This window comes from Elephas maximus, chromosome X (assembly GCF_024166365.1).
Source record: "Elephas maximus indicus isolate mEleMax1 chromosome X, mEleMax1 primary haplotype, whole genome shotgun sequence".
Taxonomy (NCBI): Eukaryota; Metazoa; Chordata; class Mammalia; order Proboscidea; family Elephantidae; genus Elephas; species Elephas maximus.
The window spans coordinates 147,760,176-147,785,095 of record NC_064846.1 but is presented as its reverse complement, the minus strand read 5'-3'; the positions used below and the strand labels follow the sequence as shown (position 1 = coordinate 147,785,095).

Below are 24,920 nucleotides of genomic sequence, written 5' to 3'. Positions count from 1 at the left end.
TTTTATTCACATCACCACGGCCAAGAGTCTAGTCCTCACCTGGGGTTTGCCAAATGACACTGAAGGTAACCTAATTCTAAAGTCCCTTCAATGGCATGGGCTCTGGCTCCCCCAGCTCAGCACAAAAGGCTTCTAACAGTGGCTTCCTGACACGAAGGAGTAGCTCCCTATTTTTCAGGAACTCCGTGGACCCACTGTGTGACACATACCCAGTCAGTGCACGTGTTAAAGTGCACGGGGACAAGAACACAGAGCACCTTCCAGCCCTGACCCAGGAGGGAATTCCTCTCTAGTTTGTCCACAAACCCAGAGTAAATGGGAAGAACTGGTTTCCATTCCAGGCTCAGCCTCTACACGCTGGGGCATCATGGGAGTGTCTGGCCCTGCTCACCCCCCACCACAGCCTCATCTGGGCTCCCCCCACCTCACCCAACCCACTTTACCCACCCCCTACCCTTGTCCACCCCATGCAGCCTACTGTGAAAATCCACTCCCCAACACTATCCCTCAACCCCCACCATGAGAGATCAAAGTGTCCCAAGGCCCAAAACTGACCTCCCTCAGGGCATTTATACCAGAGGGATCCCTGAAGTGCACACTCCTTTTGTACTAGTCCTTAGGTCTTGAAGAGTATCTCTACCGCCTCCTTATTTCATAGCTGCTCTTAGACTTTAAAATCTATGCACAGGGGATGTGATGTCTTTGCCTAAAGGTCCCCAGTACTAGGGTGAAGCCTTCCAAAGAGCAGACGCTCAAGTACTCTTTGGGGAAAATAAGAACCAGTGAACAAGAGGTGGAAATCATCACGATTTATTTCCTACCATTTCTTCGAATAAGCTAAACGAATCCAGGCACATGTATATTTTACTTTTACCAAAAGGAATAAGGGAAACCAGGAGTTGAACCAACTTTTATATATTTCCACCTCTACCTCGTGAACCCAACTGTTCTTTGCACACTCTCTAACATTTCCAAGGTTATCCCTATTCTGATGCCATGTTAACTGGCTCTAGATCACGAAAAAAAGATACAAGGATTTTCAATTTGTTTTACACAATACAAAACTCTTACTCCTAAATCAAGCAATAAAACAGCAATAAATGCACGAGAGTGATTTCAGATTCAAAATCTTAATAAACCTTCAATTAAAAAGAACAACATTTGAATAATACAAAAAAACGAGCTAAATCTACAAGTCACTCGAGTATAACAGGAACACAAGAAGACATACATGTGCTCCCTCCAGCCCCACCTTGCCTCCACTAATTAGAAGGTTAACAGCCATTTTCAACAACAAAGTGAAGAATCTCCATCACACTTCACTAGGGGTGGGAGGACATGCTGGACTTCACCCTGAAAGGGGCCCTTGCCCTGGCATTAGGACCAGCCCAGGCCCATTCTCTGCCTGCGTCTCTCTCTTCTTCAATCTCCAAATTTCTTCATACACGGCTTGGAAGGCACCGGGGTCGGTAGCACTGATCTTGGCCAAAAACTCCAGGACTTTTTCTTGTTGGCTTCAGTGTGGGCTCTGGGACCCCACAGGAATTCGTAGCATGGAGGATCACTGTTGGGCACCTGCCGGTACTCCAGGTACTTTTCCTGCACCAAATCTTTGGTGATGAGCTTCCTGGGCTCCCCAAACATGAAGTGCCACTTCCCATCGTAGATCCCCAGCACATTCAGGAATGCCCACATCTCCTCCTCGGTGGCCCGGTCGCCATTCCTGTAGATCATGCCCAGGAGAGGCATCAGGAGCCCATTCTTGGGAAACCCCCTGCTACCAATAAAATTCTCTTCCTTGGTGATCTCCAATTTGCTGACAAGGGCATAGGATTGACCTTTGGAGTCGACTTCCTTCAGCTCAAGCCCAAAGACCACCTCCAGGTGCACAGAGGCTCTCCTCAGGATGTCAGGGAAGTGCTTCTTGTACCCTTTGTTGATGATCTTCATCATTTCTGCCTTCGTAATGGGCTCTTTCATTTTATACTTGTACAGCAGGAACTGCAACAACGTGCTCACCCTCCGGGTTACAGGGTCTCTTTGAGACCTCTCAGTGGGGGCTGGGGCCGCAGAGGAACTTGGACCTCCCTCATCTTGGCCCTCGGCCCCTCCAGCAGCTCTTGTGCATGAAGCACCTGCAGCAGCAGTGGTGGTGGGTGGGATGCTCTGAGGCCCCTGGGGAATGCCAGCAGCAGGGGAGCTCGGGGGAGACCCCCCAAAAGAAGGAGAGGAAGAGGAAGGGGACCCTTCCTCCTCTGCTGCAATGGTCTGATCACCGTTGACACTGTGGGTATCACCTTGGGTCTGGCGACGTTTCTCACGGGCACGGAGCTTACTCTTGTGACCACGAGGCATGATGACTCTGGTCAAGGACAGCAGGCAGGAGTGTAAGGAGGAAAGGCGATGTGGGCCCACTGGAGGAGGGAGGCTGAGAGGTTGTGCACCCCTGCAGCAGAGTGATGCCTCCTTGGCTTTAACAAACGCCGACTTTGTAGGATTCTTGGAGGGCACTGCTCTAGGACTCCGCAAGCCTCCTACTGTCCTGCTCAGGACCCTGTAGAGGAAATTAGAGGAAGGTTTCGGTTGTAGATTGCCAGCCATGCTTGGGGCTTATGGGGGGTGACAGCAGGGCCTGGCACTAGGGAATATGTACTGGGTTATTTGGGGTTCTTCTAAGTTCACTTGTAGGGCCATCATTTCACCTGCTGGGAGGGCCAGGGCTCATCCCCTACGCTACTCTAACTTGACACCTCAAATCTTTCTGGGACTTACAAGCAGGAACTAAAGGAGCAGCTCAGCCACCACTCCTGGCAGGTTGTCTCAGTGACGACAGCATGGTGGGGCCCGTTCTGTCTGGGGTTCCTTGGAGGCCTCAGTCCTCCACCAGGTTCTCACCATGGCTGCCCCCTTTCACCATGTCCCTCACCTCCCTGAGATGCCCTGGGAGTTAGTGAGTGCAACTCACTACGTCACCATACCCAAGTCCTCCAGGTCCGAAAGCAGTGCTGGAGCTCTATGGTTCCCCCTCATTTCTTGGAGGAGTCTCCTCATCATAACTATGTATACTGACCTTGACTCCTACTAGGGACCAAGTCTCCTGCCTCTGCTGAATAAGCTTCTCCATTAGTCCAAGGGTTTCATGTCCCTGAGAGCATGTGTCCCTAGGAACAAACCAGGGGCACCTCTGCCTGACACCTCTGACTATGGCTCCCCTGGGCCAACAGCAGTGGGAGGCTTTGCTGCATCCTCCTCTCTTCTTGGGTGAGAGAAGCAGAGCGGTTAATTCCCTGTTGCCTTCTAAAGGATTTTTACCTTGACTCCCACCAGTTTCTGGGATCCGTCTATCTCCTAAATGGGGGCTTAAACGAAGGTGCTCATCTCCCTCAGACACTGTAGGCAGAAGTCCAGAGTCACTTGAACTTGCCAGATATGTACTGGGATTCCAGGGCTAATGGCATTAGCAAATCCCACTGCAATCCTACCCATTTTGGGTTGAGTGGTCCCAGTACCTCAATCATGTCTTCCCTTCACTCTGCACCATTCCTGGGACCCTACCCTCGGGTGTCATGAGGCCACACCCCTCAGACCAAAAACTACACCTTCCTGGGACCTCAGAGTTGGAAGTCAGAGTGACCCATATCCTTTGCAGGCTGTTCTGGGAATCCTAGGGCTGGCCAGGGCAGCGGCGGTCACCTGACCCCACAGTTCTCAATTGGTGATGCTTCAGTCCTCACTCAGGTTTCTGATCTTGCTTCTGGGTAGGACCTGGGATTCCTCCCTCTAGTAACGTGAGTCCACCTGAAGCCAGCGGTGGGAATTCAGGCTCAGTGCAAGGCCCTCACCTCCCTAGAGGGAAGTCGGGGTGCTCCACATCTGGGTAACCGTGCCCGGGGGCTCCCAGAGCTGAGAGTAAGGTTCGGCTGTGGGTGGCCCCTCTTTTGCAGGGAGGCCTCCTTATTAGCACTAAGGGTCCTCGCCTCACCTCCACTTAGGGTCTAGGTTTCCTCTCTCCTGAGAACTGGGGTGCTTCCTTGGACAAAGGCCTACCCGTTCCCGAGACTCTCCAGGCTATTCGGCCTGGTGGACTTGTGGCTGGCGGTTGGTGGCGAGACTTGGTGGTACCTCCTCTGTTCTAGTTTAGGTGGTCCCCTTAGCTCACATTCAGGGTCCTCACCTGGACTCCTGACCAGTACTGAGACTCCACCCTCCTCCGATGATGAGCTGCGCCCTCACATCAGGGGCAGCAACTTTCTGGCACTTCCTGTGCGCAAGACAGGACGCCAGGATACGTCATATCCGGCCAAGGCTGGATGGGGCCCTCTAAGAGTGAAGGCTGTTGGGGGGATTCTGAGGGTGACAGCAAGAGCGGGCCCCCTGAGACCCCACTGTGCAGACTTGATTGGTCTCTTTGTACTCAACTCAGGGCCCTCATCTTGATACCTATCAGAATCTGGGGATTCTGCCTATACAGACCTGAGTTACAGGTTGAGAAGAAGACTCTCACCTCGCAGAGACCCTAGAAGGGGCAGTCAGGGCGTGCCTCACGCTACCCCTTCCTGGGGCCTCACAGGAGTGCCCTCTGGGTTAGTGCTCTGCGAAGACCCTCTTTTGGGGGTACATCGCCCCTTTAGCACTCAGGGTCCCCACTGTACTCCAGTTAGGGAGAAGACTCCACTCTGTGCGTAACGGGGGCTGCCTCTTTGGACCAAGACCTTCCCTCCCTGACACCCTTAGTGCTGAAATGCGGGGGCACGTCAGGCTGATAACTCTGCCTTGTGCTTTCCCGGATCAAAACTGGGGCTGAGCCCTGTAAGGGTCTTTGTCTTGAGAGGGGTCCCCTCAAAACACACAGGATCTTCACTTTGACTCCTGATAGGGCCTAAGTCTATTCTTGCTCGAGAACCATGACTGCTCTCCCTTCCACCCCCCACTAGACCAAAGCCCTTACCACAAACAAACCCTACGGGAGGAAATAAAGGGGTGCCTCACACTGACAGTTTTGCCAGGACCTCCCAGAGCTGTGAACAGGGGTGGGACTCTGTGAGGAGCCCTTTGTTTTGAAGATCACTTCATAAGAAGAAGGATCCTTATCCTACCTCCTACTAGGGCCTAGGTGTCCCCCCTCTGCAGAACTAGGGCCATTTGAAGTGTACCAAGGACCTGAGACAATCTCTACATAGCCATTTCTGGGAAAGAAATGAGGGTAGTGCTTAGTCTGATAGCTCTGAGCTTTGCATCCCAACTAATACAGCAGCGGGGCAAGGGACTTTGTGGGGCCTCCTCAGTTCTAGGGTGGATGGATCCCTCATTCCTCTGTCAGGGTCCTCACCTCAACACCCCATCAGTTCTGAGAATCTACCCTCTACTTCCTGAAGATCCTCTCTGTTCAAGGTCCACAGCTCATGGCACCATGATTTGGAATCCAGGTGATGCATATCTGTCCACAGCTCTTCAGGACTTTGAAGGAGTGACAGCAGAGATGAATGTCTATGGGACACCACTATTCTGTCTAGGTCCTTCCATCACCCTCATTCAGGTTCATCAGCTTGATATCTATCAGAGACTGAGACTCCTGCATCTACTGACTTGAGGTGCCCTTCTTAGGCCCAGGCTCTCAAGTCCCTGAGAACTCTAAAGGATAAGTGAGGGGATGGTCAGCCTGACAGCCCTCCCTGGGGTTTTTGAGGTTTGAGAGCAGGTGCCAGTTGGCCTCTGGGTGATCCCTATATTCTGGGGTGTTCATCTTCCCAGTCCTCACTCATGGATGTCCTGATCTTGGTTCCTGTGTCTTGGACTAAAGGCTTCCCAGGAAATGTCACATCCCTCCACGTCTTGAGTCATTTGCCTCCTGGAAACACTGCAGAGAATGGGTCCCTGTCCGAGAGCGATGTGAGATGGGGACGCTGCAGCACAAGACAAGTGCCCAGGACAGCGCTCTCAGCAAAAACCAAACCCACTGCCGTCGAATTGATTCTGACTCATAGCAACCCTATAGGACAGAGCAGAACTGTCCCATAGCGTTTCTAAGGAGTGGCTGGTGGATTTGAACTGCCAACCTTTTGGTTAGCACCCAAGCTCAACCACTACCAGGGTTTCTCCCCTTGGGCAGTCTCCAAAATGCAATATTCTGTTGTCCAACATGCAAAAGCTGCTGTTTAATAGAGCTTTTCCAGTTTTCTCGTTATTTATAGCAGGAGGGCAAGTCTGTTACCAGTAACTTCCTTAAATCCAGAAGCCTGTTGCTACTAATTTAGTAAAAACTCACTGCAACCTACACAGCACTGAAACACTTTACACATTGGTTTCTTTCCGGGTTCTAGAAAGAACAGAATTTTGTGTTTGGGGAAAGGACCTTAAGAAGAACTGTTTGTATTAGCCTCAGGCCATCCTTCCAGTGACTGTAAATTCTATTTTGACAAATCTGCACAGATGACCCTTAAATCCTTGTCTTATCCATCCAGCACTGGGGTACTCAGAAGGTGCAGAGAAGGTATGGAAAAAATAAGTCCCTGCTTCTTTGTCTTTCCTTCTTCTCTTTTTGTTTTTTTCCACCCTTTTGGGCCTATGAATATGTATCTGCCATTATACAACTTTTGCCACCTTTAAAAGTACATATTGTTTATTTCAACCATTTCATCATGTATCTCAAAGTATAATTATTACAAAAGGAATGCTGTTTTCTGTTCAGATGCATAAAACTTGTTCAAACCCTCCTGTAATTTTGAAAGGAATGTTTCATTTTTGTTTAATCTTATAAAACTTTAGTCACTGGCTCTATTTACCTGGATGACCAAGAAAGCAACCCCAGTATAGGGACATTTTTTAGGCTTAGAAAAGAAACTGTGAGTGGTAGAGCTCGTGTTTTATATTCGTAATGTCAGTTTGCCTGCATCTTCTTTGGTATGGTTTATTCCCTAAACAGGCCGACACAGTTCTAGTACTGAATTTTAGAGAAGGAAAGGAAACTCTCTTGGTGCTCTCCGAAGGTCTAATCAGTCTCCAAGGCCTGCCTAAACTGGCCTCTGGGTACTTCTGTAAACTCATCTCCCAAACCTCTCCTCTTGTTCACTTCAGTCAATCATAATGGCTCCTGTGTGTTCCTTGGAGGCACAGAGCATGGTCCTATGGCAGGGTAGTTACCTTCCACAAACCTTCCAGAAATGCTCATTCCCTGGATATCCGTATAGCTTTCTTTCTCATCTCTTTCAGGCTTCTGTTGAAATATCAGTTCCCCATGGAAAGCTGCATGGCAATTCAGAATGAACTCAAATGGCTTCAAATGCTATTTGATTTGGCAAAAGAGAAGACAACGGTAATCTTCAAGTATTTAGTTTCCTGAATACATGGCATTAACAGGATGCAAACCATAACCATAACTAGCAATACACAAATACCAGAAGATAAACTAGATAACTTGGCTATTCTAAAAATTAAAAACTTATGCTCATCAAAAGACTTCACCAAAAGAATAAAGAAAGAACCTACAGACTGGGAAAAAATTTTGACTATGACAAATCCAACAAAGGTCTAATGTCTAAAATCTACAGGAAAATCTAACACCTCTACCACAAATGACAAATAATACAATTAAAAGATGGGCAAAGGATATGAAGAGACACACTCCATCAAAGAAGACATTCAAGTGGCTAACAGATACATGAGGGTATGTTCGCCATCATTAGCGATCAGAGAAATGCAAATCAAAACTACAATTAGATATCATCTCACCCCAATAAGACTGGCATTAATCAAAAACACACAAAATAATACACGTTGCAGAGGCTGTGGAGAGACTGGAACACTTATACACTGCTGGTGGGAATGTCAAATGGTACAACCACTTTGCAAATCGATTTGGTGCTTCCTTAAAAACCTAGAAATAGAACTACGCAGGATCCAGCAACCCCACTGCTTGGAATATATTCTAGAGAAGAGCCTTTACATGAGCAGATACATCCACACATATGTTTACAATAGTAAAAAGGTGGAAACAACCTAGATGCCCGTCAAGAGATGAATGGATAAACAAACAGTGCTACATACACACAATGGAGTATGACAGAACGATAAAGAACAATGAATGGATAAACAAACTGTGGTAAATACACACAATGGAGTATGACAGAATGATAAAGAACAATGAACGGATAAACTGTGCTACATTCACACAATGGAGTATTACACAATGATAAAGAACAGCAATGAATCTGTGAAGCATCTCATAACATGGATGAATCTGGAGGGCATCATGCTGAGTGAAATAAGTCAGTCACAAAAGGACAAATATTGTATGAGTCCACTCCTGTACTGAAAAGGTTTACACACAAAAAGAAACAATCTTTGATGGTTACAAGGGAGGTGGGGGGGGGGATGGAAAAATAGTAAATAGACAACAGATAAGTGGTAACTTTGGTGAGGGGTAAGACAGTACACAAAACTGGGGAAGCCAGCACAACTTGTCCAAGGCAAGCTCATAGAAGCGCCATAGACACATCCAAAATCCCAGAGGGACCATATTACTGGGCTGGGGGCTGTGGGGACCATGCTTTCAGGAATATCTAGCTCAACTGGGATAACATAGGTTATAAAGAAAATGTTCTACAATCTACTTTGGTGAGTAGCATCTGGGGTCTTAAAAGCCTGTGAGTGGCCATCCAAGATACTCCACTGGTCTCACCCCTTCAGGAGCAAGGGAGAATGAAGAAAACTAATGATACAAGGGAAAAATTAGTCCAAAGGACTAAGGGACCACTGCTACCATGGCCTCCACCACACTGAGTCTAGCACAAATAGATGGTGCCTGGCTCCCACCACTGACTGCTCTGACAGAGAAAACATGAGAGGGTCCCGGACAGAGCTAGAGAAAAATGTAGAACAAAATTCTAACTCAAAAAGAAAGATCAGACTCTACTTGTGTAATGTTTGACATTAACCTATTGAGCAAAGCAAGCACTATGGCCAAGCCCAGAGTCAGTATGGGAAGAAACAAGGCTTGAACAACAGGGAGGGTAATCAGTGTGGCCATTTATGCACAGGTCAAAAAAATGCACCAGATAGATCTCATGATATTTGAGAATATTTACTGCAAAGCGAAAGTTGCTGATGAAGAAAGCAACGTAAATTTCTGAAAGGATAGACAAATTCACAAGACCAAGAAGTTTCAGGAGCCAGAAGGGTTCCTGGACGCCTCTTCCTCTGAACTAAAAGGAGAGATGAAGTGATGAGTATAAAAGGGGGATGTGGCTGCTAAGAGAAACTAAGGCATTTCACAACCTTACCAGTTACTGTTGATTGCAACTTGTGGTGTCCCCATGTGTGCCGAGAACAACTGTGCTCCACAGTGTTTCCAGTGGCTGATTTCTTAGACGCGAACGGCCAGGCCTTTGTCCTGAGGTGCCTCTGGTTGGGCTGGAACCTCCAACCTTTTGATTAGCAGCCCAATGTAAAGTGTTAACCATTTGCACAACCCAGGGACTCCCAGTTCACAACAACCTCCCTTATTAACTGAAGACTCATGTCCTGGTCATCTTGCTAGTTTCCTTTCAGCTTCTGTCTATTCTTTTGGGTGCTCCCTAAGACATCTATCCTAGGCCACATTCCACCAGGGATGAAAACATCTCCTTCATGTTTGTATGATTTTAGACGACTCCAAGCCTGGAAAGCATTTTAAAATACATTCAACATAACAGGCACCAGAAGAGGTACTCTTTGAGTAAGCCTTCTTGCTGATTCTCCACAAATTCTAGATCATCTCAGTGTGACCCTGAGGTCTATCCAAAACCAAACCAAACCTCTTTCTGTCAAGTTGATAACTACTCACGGCAGCCCCATGTGTGTCAGGGTAGGAGTGTGCTCCACAGGATTTTCAAGGGCTGATTTTTTTGGAAATAGACAGCCAGGCCTTTCTTCTGAGGCACCTCTGGATTGACTTGAACCAGCAAAACTTTTCTCCCTGTAAATAAACTGCTCATTGGGTTGACATCATGTTGAGATAGACTTAGATCCAGTTACCTTTTCCCAGTGTTCATTTTTAAAAGGATAGTTATTACAAAAAAAATCATTTATTTTAATAATACCTTTTAAAATTTTGTTGAATTTCAAAATATATTACTTTCAAATTTTGTTACAAAAGTAATGCATGCACATGGTACAAAATTTCAAATAGTAAAAAATTGTTTAAATGGAAAGAATGTCCTCTTCCCCAACAACATCTTCTGTTACGAGTGTTTATATCTTAGCAGTGACTTTGGTGAAGGGTAAGACAGTACACAATACTGGGGAAGCCAGAACAACTCATACAAGGCAATGTCATGGTAGCTCCATAGACACATCCTAACTCCCTGAGGGATGAAATTACTGGTCTGAGGGCTGTGGGGTCCATGGTTCTGGGAACATCTAGCTCAACTGGCATAATGTACTTTATAAAGAAAGTGTTCTACATTCTGCTTTGGTGAGTAATGTCTGCGCTCTCAAAAGCCTGTAAGCGGCTGTCTAAGATACTCCACTGGTCCTACGCCATCTGGAGAAAGAGAAAATGATGGAACCCAAAGACAGAAGGGAAAGATTACTCCAAACGACTAATGGACCACAACTATCACAGCCTCCACCAGGCTGAGTCCAGCACAACTACATGGCGCCCGGCTACCACCACTGACTGCTCTGACAGGGATCACAACAGAGTTATGTACAGAGCTGCAGAAAAACACAGAACAATATTTTAACCCCCACACACAATTAAAAAAAAGTAGGCTTACCATCTCATAGAGACTGCAGAAACCTCAGAGAATGGCCCCCAGACCCTTACAACTCAGTACTGAAGTCACTACTGAGGTACACCTTTCAGCCAAAAATTAAACAGGCCATTAAACAAAATGGGTCTAAATGGGCACACCAGCCTAGGGGTGAGGACGAGAAGGCAGCAGGGCACAGGAAAGCTGGTAACAGACAACTCAAGGTCGAGAAGTGGAGACTGTTGACATGTCATAGGGTTGGCAACCGATGTCACAAAACGATATGTGTATTAATTGTTTAATAAGAAACTAGTTTGCTCTGTAAACCTTCATCTAACGTACAATAGAAAAATAAAATTAAAATTTTAGCTTCCTGATAGAGGAGGACAGATACTAAAGAACAAAATATTAAGCACAGTGTAAAGGGCAAGGAACTGGACTCAGCTTAAAGACTTTTTATTTTGGATCATAGTAAAAGGGTAGCTACAGAGACCCTTAAACATAAAGGACACTGGCATTCTCTTCACTGATGCAGAACTTACCGTCACAGCTAAGACTCAATTCCTAGGTTTCTTTATATTCTCAAAACTAAAGTATAATACTTCAGAGTGCAGTGCTGGAAAAAGATCTGAATTCCATCACTTACTGTGACTTAAAGCAAATATGTTAACATTCTCTGAACCTCCATTTCTGCATCTGTAAAATGGGGTCAATAGTAGCGTACATGTGTGAACTAATGTATGCTAGAAGATTAACTTGGTAGATGGTACATGGAAAACAATTAATTTTAGCTATCATCATTTTCTTTATTCCATAAAGGTAGCTCCAATGTCTGTTATTGCTTTCTATTCTACGCATTATTGGTTAGTACTGTTCCTTTCACATAGTTAGACATATAATTATGTGTTAGGTAACTGAGTGTTTGATAGGAAATAAAATATTTGGCAATGAATGGAAGAAGATAAAGCAGTAGGTAGAAGGGGTATATAGTTAAGTAAAGATTTATGTTATAGAACAAACCACGTGAAAATTTAATGGCTCAAAACAACAGCTGTTTGTTCATGAGTCTGTGGTTTCAGTTGGGATGGCACATCTCTGCACCATGTAGTGTTGTCTGGGGTCACTCCTGAGTTGTGGTCAGCTGCTGGCCCATGGCCTCACTCACATGTCTCTTGCTTGGCTACCTGTCTTTCTGATGGCAGGGGCAAAGGAGGTATCTAGGCCATTTAGCTGTCACCATCCAGCAGGTAGCCTGCATTTGTTCACATACTGGTGGTTCCAAGGTATCGCAAGAAAAGTAAGAGTGGGCAAACCCCAACGTCTCATCTATTTTTAAGTCTATATTTGAGTCATGTTTGCTATTATCCTATTGAGCAAGGCAAGCACTATGGCCAAGCCCAGAGTCAGTATGGGAAGGGACTTCCCAAGTCTAGGACAACAGGGAGGGTAATCAGTGTGGCCATTTAAGCACATGTGAAAAAAATGTACACGACAGATCTAATAATATTTTAGCATACTTACTGCAAAGGCAAAGTTGCTGATGAAGCAAGATAAACTTTTGAAAGGCAAGACGAGCCCATAGGACGAAGAATTTTCAGGAGCCAGAAGGGTTCCTGGACACCTCTTCCTCTGAAACTAAAAGGAGAGATGAAGTGATGGGAATAAGGGCGGGATGTGGCTGCTAAGGAAACCCTAGTGGCGTAGTGGTTAAGTCCTACGGCTGCTAACCAAAAGGTTGGCAGTCTGAATCCACCAGGCGCTCCTTGGAAACTCTAAGGGGCAGGTCTACTCTGTCCTGTAGGGTCGCTATGAGACGGAATCGACTCGACAGCAGTGGGTTTGGTTTTTTTGGGTGGCTCCTAAGAGAAACTAAGGTAGTTTACAACCTTACCAGTTACTGTTGAGTTGATTCCAACCCAATGCGGCCCCATGTGTGCTGAGAACAACTGCGCTCCACAGGGTTTCCGATGGCTGATTTTTCAGAAGTGCACTGCCAGGCCTTTCTTTCAAGATGACTCTGGCTGGACTGGAACATCCAACCTTTTGATTAGTGGCCCAATGTAAAGTGTTAACCATTTGCACCACCCAGGGACTCCCCGTTCACAACAACGTCCCTGATTAAGTGAAGTCTGATGTCTTGGTCATCTTGCTAGTTTCCTTTTAGCTTCTGTCTATTCTTTTGGGTGCTCCCTAAGACATCTAACCTAGGCCACATTCCACCAGAGATGCTAACATCGCCTTCATGTTTATGTGATTTTAGAAGACTCCAAGCCTGGAAAGCATTTTAAAATACATTCAACATAACAGGCACCAGAAGAGGTCATTTTTGAGTAAGCCTTCTTGCTGATTCTCCACAAATTCTAGATCATCTCAGTGTGACCCTGAGGTCTATCCAAAACCAAACCAAGCCTCTTTCTGTCAAGTAGATTACAACTCTTGGCAATCCCATGTGTGTCAGGGTAGAACTGTGCTCCATAGAGTTTTCAATGAGTGAGTTCTTTGGAAATAGAGTGCCAGGCCTTTCTTCTCTAGCTACCCTGGATTGACTGGAACCACCAAAACTTTCCTCCCCATGTATTCACTCCTGGTTGGGTTGACATCATGTAGAGACAGCCTTAGATACAATTACCTTTCCCCAGTATTCATTTTTAAAAGGACAGTTACTATAATAAAATCATTGATTTGAATATTATCTCCTAACAGTTTGTTGAATTTTAAAAGATATTACTTTCAAATTTCGTCTAAAATTTTGTTGAAACATTAACACATGCACGTAATACAAAAATTTAAGTAATTAAAAACTGCTTACATGGAAAGAATGTCCTATTCCCCAAAGATAACAACTGTTAAGAGTTTTTCTATCCTAGTGGTAACTTGAAAACCCTGGTGGTGCTTTGGTGAAGTGCTACTACGGCTACAAACCAAAAGGTCTGCAGTTGGAATCCACCAAGTGCTCCTTGGAGACTCTACGGGGCAGTTCTTCTCTGTCCTATAGGGTTACTATGAGTCGGAATTAACTCAACAGCAATGGGTTTGGTTTTAGTTTTTTTTTAGTGGTAACTTTGGTGAAGGTTGAGACAGTACACAATACTGGGAAAGGCAGCACAACTCTTCCAAGGCAACATAATGGAAGCTCCACAGATACATCCAAACTCCCTAATAAACCAAATGACTGGGCTGAGGGCTACAGGCACCATGATCTTGGGGAACATCTAGCTCAAGTGGCATAACATAGTTTATAAAGAAAATGTTCTACATTCTACTTTGGTGAGTAGCATCTGGGGTCTTAAATGTTTGTGAGCATCCATTTAAGATACTCCACTGTTCTGACCCCATCTGGAGCAAGGGAGAATCAAGAAAACCAAAGACACAAGGGAAAGGACTAATGGACCACAACTACCACAGCCTCTATCAGACTGAGTCCAGCACAACTAGATGGAGCCCGGCTACTGCCACTGAATGCTCTGACAGGGATCACAATAGAGGCTCTTGGGCAGAGATGGAGAAAAGTGAAGAACAAAATTCTATCTCACAAAAAAAAAAAATAAATAAAGGCCAGTCTTAATGTCTGACAGAGACTGGAAATATCCTGAGAGTATGGTCCCCGTATACCCTTATAGCTCATTACTAAAGCCACTCCTGAGGTTCAGCCAAAGATTAGGAAGGCCCAGAAAATAAAATGAGTCTAAATGGGCACAGCAACCTGGCGGTGAGGACGAGAAGGCAGGAGAGGACAGGAAAGCTGGTAATAGGGAAACCAAGGTCGAGAAGGGGAAAGTGTTAACATATCGTGGGGCTGGCAACTAATGTCACAAAACAACATGTGTATTAATTGTTTAATAAGAATCTTGTTTGCTCTGTAAGCCTTCATCTAAAGTACGATTCAAAAAAAAATTTAGTTTCCCCATAGAAAAGGACAGATACTAAGAAACAAGACAGTAAGTGAACTATAGGTAGTAAGGAACTGGTCTCAGGTTAAAGACTTTTTATTTTGGATCGTAGTAAAAGGGTAGCTAGACAGACCCTTAAAGATAATAAAAGGAGATTTGCATTCTCTTCACTGATGTGGAAGTTACTGTCAGAGCTAAGACTCACTTCCTAAGTTTCTTCGTATCTGTTCTTAAAGTGTAATGGTTCAGAGCACATGCACGGGAGAAAGATCTGAAGTCCATCACTTACTGTGACTGAAAGCAAATATATTAACATTCTCTGAGCCTCCATTTATTCATCAGTAAAAGGGGCCAATACTAGGGTTGGTGTCTGAACTAATGTATGCTAAAAGATTAACATGGTAGATGGTAGATAAAAAACACTCATTAATTTTAGCTATCATCACTTTCTTTGTTACATAAAGGTAGTTCCCATGTCTGTTATTGCTTACTATTCTATGCATTATTGGTTAGTACAGTCCTTATCACATAGTTAGATATATAATAATGTGTTAGGTAAGTTAATATTTGATAGGAAATGAAAGATTTGGCAATGAATGGAACAAAATAAGAAGTGTTATATAGTTAAGTAAAGATTTATATTATAAGAGAAACCATGCCAAAATTTAGTGGCTGAAAACAACAGCCATTAATTTGTTCACGAGTCTGTGGTTTCAGTTGGGATGGCACATCTCTGCACCACGTAGTGTTGCCTGGGTTCACTCCTCAGTTTCTGGTCAGCTGATGGTCCATGGCTCACTCTTTTGTCTCTTGCTTGCCTGCCTGTCTTTCTGTTGGCAGGGGTAAAGGAAGTATCTAGGCCATTTAGCTCTCACCATCCACAGGCCAGCTTGCGTTTGTTCACGTGGTGGTGATTCCAAGGTATCTCAAGAAAACTAAGCAGGGCGAATCCCAATGTCACATCTCTTCTTAAGTCTATACTTGCGTCATGTTTGCTATTATACCATAGAGCAAAGCAAGCACTATGGCCAAGCCCAGAGTCACTATGGGAAGGGACTTCCCAACGCTTGGACAACAGGGAGGATAATCAGTGTGGCCATTTATGCACAGGTATAAAAAGTGCACCAGATAAATCTCATGATATGTGAGCATATTTACTGAAAAGAGAAAGTTGCTGATGAAAAAAGCAACATAAACTTCTGAAAGGAAAGACGAGTTCATAAGACCAAGAAATTTCAGAAGCCAGAAAGGTTCCTGGATGTCTCTTCCACTGAAACTAAAACGAGAGATGCAGTGATGGGGAGGGGAATGTGGCCCTTAACAGAAACAAAGGCAGCTCACAACCTTACCAGTTTGTGTTGAGTTGATTCTAACTCATGGAGACCCCTTGTGTGGCAGAGAACAACTGTGCTCCACAGGGTTTCCAATGGCTGATTTTTCAGAAGCGGCGAAGAGGGTGTGAGCCCGTGCAGTAGAGAGATGCCTCCCTGGCTTTAACAACGGCCACCTTCCAGGATTCTTGGAGGGCACTGCTCTAGGACCCCACAAGGTCCTACTGTCCTGGTCAGGACCCTGTAGGGAAAATTAGAGGAAGGATTAGGTTGTAAATTGCTGTCCATGTATGGAGCTTACTGGGGTGACAGCAGGGGTTGACACTAGGGACTCTCTGTACTGGGTTAGTTGGGGGTCTTCTCAGTTCACCTTCAGGGCCATCATATGAAATGCTGGCATGGCCAGGGCCAATCTCCTCTGCTACCCTGAACTTGATACCTCAAATCCCTCTAGAACCTACAAGGAGGAACTGAAGGAGTTGCTCAGCCATCACTCCTGGCAGGGTGTCTCAGTGAGGACAGCACAGTGGGGCCCATTCTGTCTGGGGTTCCTTAGAGGCCTCAGTCCTCCACCAGGGTCCTCACCTTGGGCACCCACTTTGACCAGATCCCTCACCTCCCTGAGATGCCCTGGAAGAAGTAACTGCAACTCACTAAGTCAGCATGTCAGGTCCCCAGGTTTGAATGCAGGAGTGGAGCTTTATGGTTCCCCGTTATTTTTGGCAGGAGTCACCTCGTCATAACTTGGTGTCCTCCCCTTGATTCCACTTAGGGACCAAGTCTCCTGCCTCCGCTGGGTAGGCCTGCCTATCAGTCGAAGGAGTTCATGGCATTGAGATGACCCACCCTCAGGAGAAAATGAGGGGGCACCTCAGTGTGGTATCTCTGACCTTGGCTTCCCAGGTCCAATAGTAGAAGGGGGATGTTGTAGAGCCTCCTCTCTTCCTGTTTGGTACAGGGTTAATTCCATCTTTCCTCTTGAAGAATTTTTACCTTGACTTCCACCAGGTTCTGGGATTCCTCTCTCTGCTGAATTGGGGCTTGAACATAGGTCCTCACTTCCCTGAGACCCTCCAGTCGAGAGTCAAGGGTCACCTGAGCTTGTTGGATTTGTCCTAGGCTCCCAGGGTTCATGGCATTAGCAGGATTCAGTGTAGCCGTCCCCATCTTGGGTCGAGTGATCCCTAGTACCTCAATCATGTCTTGCCCTTCACTCTGCACCATTCTTGGGACCCCACCCTCTGCTGACCTGAGGCCACACCTCTCAAACCAAAGACCACACCTTCCTGAAACATCAGAGTTGGAAGTCAGAGTGACCCATATCATTTGCAGGCTGTTTTGGGAACCCTTGGGCTGGCCAGTGCTGCGGGGTCACCTGCCCCTAGAGTTCTCAGTTTGGTGACCCCTTCATTCCTCACTCAGGCTTCTGACATTGCTTCTGGGTAGGACCTGGTATTTCTCCATCTACTAACTTGAGTCCACCTGAAAGCACGGGTGGGATTTATGCCTCAGACCAAGGCCCTCACCTCCCTAGAGGGAAGTCAGGGTGCTGCACATCTGGCTACCTCTGCCCGGGGGCTCCCAGAGCTGAAAGCAAGGTTAGGCTGTGGCTGGCCCCTCTTTTAAGGGGAACCCTCCTCATTAGCACGAAGGGTCCTTGCCTGCCCTGCAGTTAGTGTCTAGGTCTCCCCTCTCTTCGGAACTCTGGCGCTTTCTTGAACCAAGGTCCGCCCATCCTGAGACTTTACAGGCCGAAGTCAGCCTGGTGGCCTTGGGGCTGGTGGTAGGGGCGGGACTTGGTGGGACCTCCTCTGTTCTGGGTTAGGTGTTCCCTTAGTCCACATTCAGCCTCCTCACCTGGGTTCCTGACCAGTCCCGAGACTCCACCCTCCTCCGATGATTAAAGTCTCAACTCGGTCAGACCAGAAGCCTCGCTTCCCGGCGCTTCCTGGATGGAAGTCGGCGCATGCCCACCCGTCACTTCCGGCCACGGCTATAGGGGATCTCCGAGGGCCAAGGCCGTTGGGGGGGCTCCGAGGGCCAACAGTAGGGGCGGTGCTCTGAGGACCCGGCTTTTCTGGGGTTAATTGTTCAGCAGAGTCCACATTCATGGTCCTCACCTTGACTCCTGATCAGTCCTGAGACTTCGCCCTCCTCTGCTGAGGAGAGCTCACAGCCCCCCAAACCAGAATCTGCACCTTCCCAGCACTTCCTAGATGGAAGCCAGGACATGTCACATCCATACAAGGCTGTACCCAGGGCCTCCGAGGATCAAGGCCCTAATACAGGGGCAGGGGGTACTCCGAGGGCCGACAGCACGGGCAGGAACCTTGGGACCGCAGTGTTCTGGAGTGAGTGGTCCCTTAGTACTCTGTCAGGGTCCTCACATTGATACCTATCAGAGCCTGGGAGTCCTGCTTAAGAAGACCTGACTCACAGGCTCAGAACAAGATTCTCACCCAGGCCGAGACCCTAGAGGGACACGTCAGGGTGTGCCGCACGATGCACATTCCTCGGGCGTCACAGGATTTCAGGCTCTTTCACTGCTCCTGACAGATCCTTTTTAGGTGGTAGGTCCCCCCATAAACACTCAGGGTCCACACCTAACTCCAGTTAGAGACAAGACTCCGCCCTCTGCAGAACTGGGGCCGCCCCTTGAGACCAGACGCTCCCCCCCCGAGACCACTCAGGAAGAAACGATGGGCACCTCTCTGAGGCTTCCCAGGACTAAGAACAGAGGCAATGCTCTCTTCTGCTCCTTCAGTTGATGGGGTTCCCACTCATAACACTCAGGATCCTCACCTTGCATCCTTGAGGGCCTGAGTCTCCTCCACTATGGACCTGCGGTATGCCCACGAGACCTGATACCCTCCAGGCAAAAATGAGGGGACTCCTCATCCTGACAACTCTGCCCTGCGTCTCCCAGGGCCGATAGAGGGGGTATTTCGTGTGATCTCCTCCATCTGGGTTGTTTGGTTCTCTCCTTCCTCATTCACAGTCTTCATCTTGAACCTGACCAGTCCCGAAAATCCACTCCTTGCTGAATCCAAGGCTGGTCCCTTGAGATCAAGGTCTTCACTGACCTGGAACCTCTGATTTGGAAGTCAGGATGCATCATATCCAGCCAGGACTGTCTGAGATCTCTCAGGGGCAATTGAAAGGCCAAAACACGTGGAGACCACACTCTTCTCGAGGGGGCTGCTCATAATCTTCATTCAGGGTCATCTCTTAGGTATCTATCAGAGGCTGAGTGTCCTCACTTTACTGGCTTGAAGAGTGTCCCGTCCTTAGGCCAACGTCTCAGGTCCCTGAGAAACCTGAAAAATAAGTGAGGGCACTTACCTGTAGCTCTCTAGGTCTGAGAGCAATCCCTGCAGTTCTTTGTGTGATCCCTAAATTCTGGTGTGTTTTTCTTCTCTGTTTTCATTCACTGGGGTCCTCTTCTTGGCTCCTCTTTGATGAAAGGCTTCCTGAGAAATGCAATATTCTTGCAAACTTGAGCAATTTTGCTATTGCATATCTTGCAGAGATTGGGTCCTTGTCCCAGAGTGAGAAGTGGCATGAGGTGGGGAAGCTGCAGCCAAAGATAGGAAGCCCAACACAGGTGGTGGGCTGTCAGAAAAACAGGCTGATCTAATCCTTCTCTCCTTCAGCCACACCTGGAGGTGCATGTAACCTTGGTCCTATAGATCTACTTTCTACAGGCAGGGGCTCTCCAGGATGATTTTATGAGCCCCAGATCTTTTCAGGTTATCTGGCCTTGCATTTGTCAATGACTATATTGTCACTAAATATTTTCTTTTCCTTATTCATACCTCTCACTTATTTTAATATTCACATAGCTCTGGCTATACAGTCCAACTCAATGCTCTGGGCACAGTGTTATTCGTTTTCTTAACTGAGAAACATTTTATAGTGGAGAGAAGAATTCAGAGACACATGGAAAGCCTCTGGCTGGGATGAGTGGAACAAGCTAGGCTCCAGACGGATTCACACCGGGGGTCTAATCTAGCTTGGTCATGTACTAGACTTGCAAACAAATCACCAAACTCTCTGAGCTTCAGGTTCTTCTTCTGCGAAGTGGGATTGATAAGGCCTGTCTTCTAGGGCAGGTGCATTGTGTGCAAGGCATGAAAAGCACCTGGCAATGTGACTGTGCATATCTGGTCTTTAAAGAATGGCACTTGTTACTGTTTTTCACACTACACAATACCACCCTCCTCTTGAGAATTTTTGGTTTTGTTTACTCCACAATGTGTCAGAATATGCAGCACTCTAGGACAAAGAAAAAATCAGAAAAAATGCTGATTCAGAAGAAAAAGGAAGTAATATTTTACATTTACTCATTGCCGTTGAATCAATTCCAACTAAATGCAACACCATGTAGAACTGCTTTATAGGGTTTCCTTGGCTATAAACTTTAAAGAAAGAGATTGCCAGGTTTTCCTTCTGCGGTACTACTGGATGAGTTTACACTGCCAACGTATATGTTACCAGTCAAGGTCAAAGCATTTTATCACTCATAGAGAGTCTCATAGTTATCTAGTGCTGTTATGACAGAAATACCACAAGTGGATGGCTTTAACAAATAGAGATTTATTTTCTCTCACTTTAGGAGCTTAGAAATCTGAACTCAGGTGCTTGCTCTAGGGGAAAGCTTTAACTCTTTGTTTGCTGTGGGGGAAGGTCCTTGTCTTTCTTCAGCTTCTGTTTCATCTTTCCTTGGAGATTCCACGTGGTGTGGCAACTATCATTCCCCACTTCTGATTACTTGCTTGCTGAATCACCTCTTTTATATCTCAAATGAGATTGGACTTTCCCCGGGGGGAAAAAACAGTAATACACTGCTGTCCAAAAGGTTCTTACTCACAGGGATGCAACAGGACAGAGTAGAACTGCCCCATAGGGTTTCCAAGTTTGTAAATCTGTACAGAAGCTGACTGCCACATCTTTCTCCCTTGGAGCTGCTGGTTGGTTGACTCAAGACACACCTTACAATCCAGTCTCTTTAACATAATACACATTACCAAATGGCATTATAACCATGGGTATAGGGTTAGAATTTACAATACCTGTTTTTTGGGGGCAGGGTTTGTAAATTCAATCCATATTAGGGAGTATAGTCTTTAATGTGGGTGTGGGTAGACTGTCCCAGTTTAATGCAACACTTAGCTCCTAGAAGTGCTGTCAAGGACCAACAATTTCTTCTCCCAGGTGCCCTTCCATGTATGTCACCCCAATTTTCATTCACATCACCACGGCCAAAAGTCTAGTCTTCACTTGGAGTTTGCCAAATGACACTCAAGACAACCTCACTCTACTGTCCTTTCAATGGCATGGCCTCTGGCTCCCCCAGCCCAACACAAAAGGCTACTCTCAGTGGCTTCCTGACACCAAGGGAGGAGTGCCTTATTTCTCAGGAACTCCATGAACACGCTGTGCATAACATACCTAGTCAGTGTGTGTGTTCAAGTGCACTGGGACAAGAGCACAGGACACCTACCAGTCCTGCCCCAAGTGGGGATTTCTCTCTGCTTTACTCCCAATCCCAGAGTCACTGTGAAGAGCTGGTTTCCATTCCAGGCTCAGCCTTTCCAGGCTCAAACACATCATGGAAGGGTCTTACCCTGCTCACCCCTCCCACAGACTTATCTGGATTGCCTCCCCCCAACGTCACCCCTACCTGTTCTTCTCCCCCCCAACCCTTACCTACCCTATTCTTCCTAACTTAAAATTCCCCCCACCTTCACCGAGAGGTCAAAGTTTCCCAAGGCCTCAAACTGCCCTCCCTCAGGGCATCTATACTAGAGGGAACCCTGAAGTGCTCACTCCTTTTCTACTAGTCCTGAGGTCTTGGAGAGTATCTCAACCTCCTTCTTATTTCATACCTGCTGTTAGACTCTAAAATCTATACACGGGGGCTTTGACACCTTTGCCTAAAGGGCCCCAGTACTAGCATAAAGCCTTCCAAAGAGTAGGTACTCAATTACTCTTTGGGGAAAATAAGAACCAAGGAACAAGGGTTCAAATCATCCTGATTTATTTCTTACAACAGCCTTGAATAAGCTAAACAAATCCAGACACATGTATGTTTTACTTTTACTGAATGGAATAAAGGAAACCAAGAATGGACCAACAGTTATGTTTACCCACCTCTGTCTTGTGATCCCAACTAATTGTTGTGGATGTCTTTAATATCTCAAAGAACATCCCTATTCTGATACCACGTTAACTAGTTCTGGATTCATCAAAATAGATTCAAGGATTTTCAATTTGTTTTACACAATACAAAACTCTTACTCCTAAATTAAGCAATAAAACAGCAATGAATGCATGAGGGTGAATTTAGATTCTGAATCTTAACAAAGCTTCAATTAAAAGGAACAACATTTGAAAAATACAAAAAAACGAGCGAAATCTACAAGTTACTCAAGTATAACAGGAATACAAGAAGACATACATGTGCTCCCTCCAGCTCCATGTTGCCTCCACTACTTAGAAGGTTAACAGTCATTTGCAACAACAAAGTGAAGAATCTGCACCAGATTTCACTAGAGATGGGACAACGTGCTGAACTCGCCCTGACACTAGCCCTGGCCCTGGCATTAGGACCAGCCCTGGACCATTTTCTGCCTGCGGCTTTCTCTTCCTCATCTCCCCAAGTTTCCTCCTACAGCTCTTGGAACACGTATCCTTGCCCTTAGCCAAAAACTCCAGGACTATTGTTTGCTGGCTTCGGCTTGGGCTCTGGGACCCCAAAGGAATTCATACCGTGGAAGATCACTGTTGGGTACCTGCCGATATCCCAGGTACTTTTCCTGCACCAAATCTTTGGTGATGAGCTTCCTGGGCTCCCCATAGATGAAGTGCCCCTTCCTATCATAGATCCCCAGCACATTCAGCAGTTCCCACATCTCTTCCTCAGTGGCCCGGTTGCCATTCATATAGATCACACCCAGGAGAGGCATCAGGAGCCCATTCTTAAGAAACCCCCTTTCCCATTAGCTCTTGTACACGAAGCACCTGCAGCAGCAGGGTTGGAGGATGGGGCTCTCTGAGCCCCTAGGGAATATGAGCATCAGGGAATCTCTGGAGAGAGCCCCCAAAAGGAGGAGTGAAGAGGACTGGGATCCTTCCTACTCTGCTACAGTGGCCTGAGCACTCTTGACACTGTGGCCATCACCTCGGACCTGGCAACGTTGGTCACAGGCACAGAGCTTACTCTTCTAACTGCGTGGCCTGATGGTTCTGCTCAAGGACAGCAGGCAGGAGTGTGGAAGGAGGGCAGGTGATGTGTGCCCACTGGAGGAGGGAGGCTGAGAGGGTGTGCACCCCTTAAGCAGAGAGATGCGTCTTTGGCTTTAACAACGGCTGCCTCTGCAGTTTTTCCTGGAGGGCACTGCTCTAGGAACCCACAACGCTTCTGATCTCCTGGTCAGCCTGTCCTAAAACCTTGTGGGGGCAGCTGGGGTGAGGCTTAAGCTGCAGTCTGGCATCCCTGCCTGGGACTTGCTGCGGTGACAACAAGGGTTGGCAGTGGGCTCCTCTGTACTGGGGTCAAGGGGCCCTCCCAGTCCACATTCATGAACATCATACCAACAGTTGGCAGGGCTTGGCCCCTTTCCTTTGTTACTCTGATCTTGACACATCAGAGCCCCCTGGGACACTCTAGAAGGAAGGGAAGGGGCAGCCCAGTCACTAACCCTGGCAGAGTGTAGACCCCCAGTCTTGACAGTGCAGTGGGGCCCTTTCTATCCTGGAATCTTTGGAGGGCTCAGTCCCCATTTCGGGGTCCTCACTTAGCTCCATGTAGGGGCTGGGACTCCTTCCCTCTGCAGACTAGTGGCTGCACCTACAAACCAAGAATCTCCCCTAATAGCAGCCCCTGGGCCTTACAAGGGTTGAAAGCAGGGTCAGGGCTAGACTCTGCCTTGTTCCCTCCATGTAGGGGTGGGTGGATCCCTCAGTTCCCTCTCAGAGTCCTCACTCTGATACCAGGCAGGGCATGGGGCCCTTCTCTCTCTTAAACTGAGTCCTATCTCCTCAGAGTAAGTGAGGGGCTCCTCAGCATGGGTGTCCTCCTGCATATCCCTGACACCCATGAGGGGCAGTGATGATCTTTCTATCTGGCCACACCTGGCCACACCATGGTCTCTCAAATTGAGTTCAGTGGTAGCAGGTTCAGGCTCTATGATGGGTGGTCCTTGCTTGGGGTCCTCACTTCAGGTCCTAAATCTGACTCCTGGGAGGCCTTAGATTCCTCCCTCTGCTGAACTGGAACCACCCTCTTCAGGTCCAGACCCTGTTACCGCAGAGGAGGAACCATGGGCCATGCCCGCCTGAGGCTTCCCAGGGCCGATAATAGGGAGGAATACTGTGTGGCTCCACTGATATGCTGTGGATGGTCCCAATACCCGTCAGGGTCCCCACCTTGACTCCTGACATAACCTGGAAAAGCCCTGTCTTCTGACCTGAGTCTGCCAGCATCTGACCGAGTTCTTCACATTCCTAAGACCTCTGAAGTAGAGGTTGGGTTGAACCTAATCTAGCCATGGCTGTTTAGGGCCTCTGAGGGCTGGCAGCAAGGGCAGGATCTTAGGGGCCTCACTGGGTAGGTGCTTCTATCATTCCTCATTCACTCTCCTCACTTTCTATTAGAGGCTGGGACTGCTCACACTTCTAATCTGAGGCCATCCTCTTTAGGCCAAGACTCACAAGTCTCTGAGACCCTGAAGAGTAAGTGAGGGGCTCCTCAGCCTGATAGCCCTGTCTTGCATGTTGGGGTACCCAGTACTCACTTATGGGTGTCATCTTGACTCTTGTCTTTTAGATTAACATCTTCCTGGGACATGCCACATCCCTGCAAACTCTTGAGCAGTTTCCCTACTGTACACCTTGCAGTGAATGGGCCCCTGTCCCAGAGCAATGTGAGATGGGGACGCTGCAGCACAAGACAAGGGGCCCAGGAC

The 24,920-nt window shown here is 47.1% G+C and overlaps 1 pseudogene; it reads right to left on the bottom strand.

Annotated features, from left to right (window-relative positions):
- Positions 1 to 1,322: 1,322 nt before the first annotated feature.
- On the bottom strand, positions 1,323 to 2,355 carry LOC126068847 (melanoma-associated antigen B2-like; annotated as a pseudogene).
- Positions 2,356 to 24,920: the final 22,565 nt, after the last annotated feature.